This window comes from Eulemur rufifrons, chromosome 27 (genome assembly GCF_041146395.1).
Source record: "Eulemur rufifrons isolate Redbay chromosome 27, OSU_ERuf_1, whole genome shotgun sequence".
Taxonomy (NCBI): Eukaryota; Metazoa; Chordata; class Mammalia; order Primates; family Lemuridae; genus Eulemur; species Eulemur rufifrons.
This window is the reverse complement of record NC_091009.1, coordinates 32632967-32638910: the sequence shown is the minus strand read 5'-3', so window position 1 is coordinate 32638910 and position 5944 is coordinate 32632967. Positions and strand designations below refer to the sequence as shown.

The 5944-nt window shown below is 34.6% G+C and overlaps 1 non-coding gene across 1 annotated transcript; it reads left to right on the top strand.

Annotated features, from left to right (window-relative positions):
- Positions 1-4903: 4903 nt before the first annotated feature.
- Positions 4904-4967, top strand: LOC138375882 (U7 small nuclear RNA). Its single transcript, XR_011231584.1, has one exon. It is a non-coding gene; the product is annotated as a U7 small nuclear RNA (small nuclear RNA).
- Positions 4968-5944: the final 977 nt, after the last annotated feature.

Genomic DNA, 5944 nt, shown 5'->3' with positions numbered 1-5944 from the left:
CTGAGGAATAGAAGCATCAGACTGAGTTTCCAGAAGGTTCTTCAGGGAACGCTGGCCCACCCGACAGTGAACAACTGCAGCATTGCGGCCCTTCTCAGTAGTAACCCTCAAGGACAGTCGAGATGGGAAACCCTTTTTGTGCTCAGAACTGCCAGCAGTGCAGCTCTTTGTTATCTGCCTGGAAGAAGAGCTATCCACGGTACAGATCCACGTAATCATGCTCACCCAGTGGCTAACAGTTTAGCCGGATGGTCAAGAACTTGGAAAGAGCATTGTTAGAAAAATGGTGGCAGTATTGTCTGGTACATCCATACCATGTAGTATGTTTCAGAAATGAAAAAAGAAAGGAAAAAGCAAACTTCTAACCCTACAATAGCATAAATATCAAAATCTTTAGTCTAAGAAAATCAGGCAAGCAAAATCAAATGGTGACATATTATTCCATTTGTAGAACATTACAGGAAAGGGAAATTTTAGAGATAGAAAAGTGATCACTGCACGCAAGAGGCTGTGTAGGGAACAGCTCTCTACAAACAGACATGGGGGAGTATGGGGGGGAGCGATGGAACCATTCTATGTCTTGATTTTGGTGGACATTAACAACTATATATGCTTGTTAACAATAGCAAACTGCATGGTAAAATGGTTAAGTTTTACTGAAGAAAGACTTTAACTGAATGAAAGAAAAGCCAACAGAATGACCATATTATTATCTGAAAAATATACGTGACACAAAGATTATTACAACGAAGGAAAAATTTCATAAGATAAGTTTCAATTCATCAAGAAAACTTAACAGTCTTATATGTAAAGGAGGCCAGTAACAGAGCTTCAACACACATGAAGCAAAAACTGATAAAACAAAAAGAAATAAACACATTCACAGCTATAGTTGAAAATTTCAGTATTCCTTTCTTAGCAACCATTTACGAGAAGTTGGCAAAAAATCAGCTAAGTATATATAAAAGAATTGAACAATGACTATCAGTCAGACTTATCTAATTGAAATTTATACAATACTACACTCAACAACAAGAGAAAATGTATTTGTTATTTTCAAGCACACACAGAACATAGATCAAATAGACCAAATTCTGGGCCATTCCAAATAAATAAAATAAAATTCTAGCTGAATTTAAAAATTTTAAATATTCAGAGTTTATTCTTAGACCACAATGGAAATCAACTAAAAATTAATCATAGAACGGTACCTGGAAAATCACTAAATAATTAAAACTTGAAAAACACACATCAAAATAAGCCATGGCTCAAAATAGAAGTCACAATGAAAATGAGAAAATATTCTGGACCAGATGCAATGAAGAAATGTCATTTAAAAATTGTAGTAAGCAAGCAAAGCAGTACTCAGAAGAAAATTTATAAACTTGAATGCTTAAAATCAATTATCTAAGTGTCTACCTTGAGAAACTAGAAAAATAGAATCAAATTAAAGTCACTGTAAGAAGAAAAAAGGAAAATAAAGGTGAGGACCAATTAATGCAATATGAAACAGAAAAAAAGAACTGAGAAAAAATTAATGAAACCAAAGACTTGTTCTTTGATGAGATCAATGAAGTTCAATCAAACCTCTAGTCAGATTGATTAGGAAAAGAAAGAGAAGATAAAATTAACCAATGTCAGAAATCAAAGAGGGAACATCAAATCCTTCAGGCTTTCAGAAGATAATAAGGGAATATTGTACAAAATTTTACACAAATGAATTTGAGAACTTAAAGAATTTCTTTAACAAAGTACAAACTACCAAAGCTCAGTCAAGGAAAAATACACTATATGAATAACTACACATCTATTAGAAAAAAAATCATTTCATAATTTAAAAATCTTCTAACCAAGAAAACTTTAGGTTAACCGGTCAATTTTGCCAAATTTTAAATAAGAAATAATGACATTTTTTATACACATGCATCCAGAAAATTGAGGAGGGCCGGTATTATTCCGATACAAAAACTAAATAGACATACAAGAAAGAAAGAAACCAATACTTCCCATAGATACAAACGCAAAAATCTTCATCATCATGTTATTTTTTTAAATAATAAAATCCAACATTTCCTAAAACTGTAATATGTAATGGTTCATTTTGGGTGTCATCTTAACTGGTCCACAGGATGCCCAGATATCTGATTACACATTATTTTGGGATGTATGTGAGCTTATTTCCAAAAGAGACTCATATTTGAATTGGTAGACGGAGTCAAGTACATTTCCCTTCCCAGTGTACATGGTCATGATCCATCCTGCTGAGGACTCGAATCAAAGAAAAGGGTGGAGGAAGGTTGAATTCTCTCTCTTTCTGCATGACAGCTTAAAGGAGACATCAGTCTTCTGCTGCCTGTATGCTACCGGCCCTCCCGTTCTCAAAATTACACCACAGTACCCTGGGGTTCTCATGCTTGTGGACAGTGGATCAAGAGACTTCTTTGCCCATGTAATGACGTGAGCAAATGCCTTCTAATAATATGGTCTATATATGCATGTGTGTATGTTTGTGTACATGTATGCACGTTTATGTGTGTGTGTATGTGTGTATTGGGGGTGTGGGTATATAACCTCTGGAGAAAAAAGACCAATGTAGTGATCAAGTGGGATTCAATCCAGGAAGGTTGGTTTGACATTTAAAACCTCAGGCCATTCACCATAGTAACAAAATAAAGAAAACATTACCTCAAAGATACAGAAAACTCATTTGACAAAATTTAGCACCCATTTAAGATATTTTTAAAAAACACTCAAGTAATACATGTATATAATTAGACTTTCTTGACTTTAAAAATGTCATCTATGAAAAACCTACAGCTAGCATTGTATTTAGTGTTGAAAGACTCAATGCTTCCTCCTTAACATCAGGAACAAGACAATCTGTTCTTATCATGTCTATTCAACATTGTACTGGACAATCTGGCTACTGAAATAAGGCAGAACAAAAATTCCAGATCACAGAGAAGTAGTAAAATTATCTTTATTCACAGATAGTATTTTAATCTACTTAGAAAATCTGAAAAAAAAAACAAAACCCTCTTTTTAAAAAAGACTACTTAGATTTAATGATGTCATTTAGCAAGGTCTCAGAACATAAGGTCAATATATAAAAGTCAATTGTATTTTATATACTAACAATGAACAAGTAGAAATGAAATTTAAAAACCCATGACATGACAGCATCAAAAACATTTAATACCTAAAGGTAAGTAGAACAAAAATTTTTCAAAAACTCCACACTGGAAACTGTAAAACATTATTAAAGAAATTAGAGACCTTAGTAAATGGTGGTTTATTACCATGTGTGTGGATTAGAAAATTCAAAATTAAGATTTCAGTTTTCTTGAATTTGCTGTATGTATTCAATGTAACCCATGCCATGGGTTATACACACACACATATACACACACCATGTGTGTATATATGTACACACAATGGAATATTATTCAGCCTTTAAAAACTAGGAGATGCTGCCCCTGCCATTTATAACAACATGGATGAACCTGGAGGACAACATGCTAAGTGAAATAAGCCTGACACAGAAAGAAACATATTTCATGATCTCACTTACACGTGAAATATTAAAAAGTTGAATAAATATAGATAGTAGAATGGTGGTTACCAGCGGTGAGGAGGTTGAGGAAACGGAGAAATGTTGGTCAGAGCACAAAGTTAACAGTTATGTAGAATGACTAAGTACAGAGGTCTGATGTACAGCATGATGACTATAATTAATAGTACCGGATTATACACCAGAAATTTATGAAAAGAGTAGATTTCAGGTGCTCTCACCACAAAAAAGCAACTATGTGAGGAGTGAAGAGATGAATATGTTAATTTGATTGACTGCATAATCATTTCACTATGTATGTATATCAAAACATTATGTTGTACACCATAAATATACACAATTTTTATTTTTAAAAAAATCCTTTCGATTGGAGAACATGGATATCATTGGTGACCTTGACTCCCCAGGCACAACAATTTCAGTGCTGCTGTGGGAACTGAAGTGTGATTGGAATGGGTTAAAGAGTCCAGGGATGAGGACAATTGAATACAAGGAATGTGGAAAGTATTTTTGATGAGTTTTGCTATAAAGGAAAACAGAAAAATGGAGCAGAAACCGGATGGGAAATGGGAGGTCAAGGGACTTTCTTGTAACAAAAAAAAAAAAAAAAAAATACACATTGTAATGTTGCACACTGATTCAGTTAGAACGGAACTTTAAAGATGTGCGAGTGTGGAGGATGGGACAGTATCAGGAGCAGCATCCTCTTAGAGTTGCAGAATATGACCCTGGTCTCAGGACGGTTTTTCCCACTTGGAGCACTTTTCTGGTTACACCTTGTTTCAGTCCCAACAACAGAAGACCCTGGTTGCTGTTGACTTAATTAATCTTAAAATCCCAAGTTCTAAAATACTATAGCATGTTTTCAATTTTATAACTTTCTAAACAATGTGTTTAGCTGATGGATTTTTCCTATTAGTCCCAGGGTTCATGACTGTGTTACAAATAGGAATGGTGTGTGCTCCTTCTCTTCCTTCAGGTGCGCTGGTACCATAAGAGCATGTTAGAATGCGAACACTCCTGAATTATCAAGTAGCAATAAAGTCGTCCTTCGGTACCCATGGCAGATGGGTTCCAGGACTCGGCAGATACCGAAATCTGCAGATGCTCAAGTCCCTGATATAAAATGGCACAGTATTTGCATATAACCTATGCACATCTTCCCGTTTTAATTCATCTTTATATTAGGAATTATAAGTAATCTAAGTTCCATGTAAGTAGCTTTTATATTTTATCGTTTATGAAAGAAAAAAGTCTACACATGTTCAGTACAGACACATTTTTCAGACATTTTCAATCTGTGTAAATTTCTAATAGAAAAATCCAGTTAGACAGTGTTACAGCTCTTTTAGAATTTGTCTAGCAGGTTTTCCGGTCCTCATCAGAAGAGACCCCCAAAAAAGAAAGGAAAAATCCAGGTAGGGTTTTCTCTTTTTCTATTCAACATAAATAAGTTTAAGTATAAAGTAAATTGACATTTTTAATAAATTATAGCTAGATTTTTAAAACCACCTAAGCATTAGATCTATAGAACAACATGAACATTGAATATTACTGTTAAAATATAAAATAGTTGTTTTGTACTTACTTTTCCCTGCAAAAGTGAAATAATGCATTGTTTCTGTTCTCTTTCTCTCTCCCTGTTTTCTTTTTCTGTTAATGGAGTGTTAATTTTATCACATTCCACTTATATAGTATGTTTTAACAGTTTTCACACTTTGGTAAGTACTTTGGTGAAAAAGCAATGAGCAATGTGCTCAACTCAACATTGCTAAAAATGACCTTAACATTTATATTAGTATTTCCTGAATATGTTTTTTGAATATGTGACTTCTATCTCATCTCCTATTTTTGCTCACATTTTCTATGGTTTATTATTCATACGTGCCTGTGAAGACTAAAAACCAGCACCTGCCCATGTGCAATAACAATTGGGCAATTAGAGGGGTCACCCTAAGGTTCCTTGTCAAAAAAAAGTTTATTTGACTTCAGGTTACTGCCTTCATGTAAGTCAGCATTTGAAACTGAGCAGCTGATAACTTGTACATACACTGATCCTCTTCTTCTTACAGGTAATTGTTTGGAAATTACAAAGACATTCATGATAAAAAGCCTTCGTGGTAATCATGAAGGCAAACTACTATGTGAAGAAGATGAGGTTCAGCACGTCTGAAATACATTCCTCATAGACACCTTGTGGGTGCTCAGCCTTAGGGGGAACATTTTTACTTCGGGATGTTAAAACCAGAAACAGACCCCTTCAGCATGACTTTAGGTTTCTCACATCTTTTGTTAATTTGATAGTTTGTGCCTCAGCTTCATTGCTGGCGACACAATGGGGAGTGGTCCTAGGTCTTAAGCTGTGTCCTGACA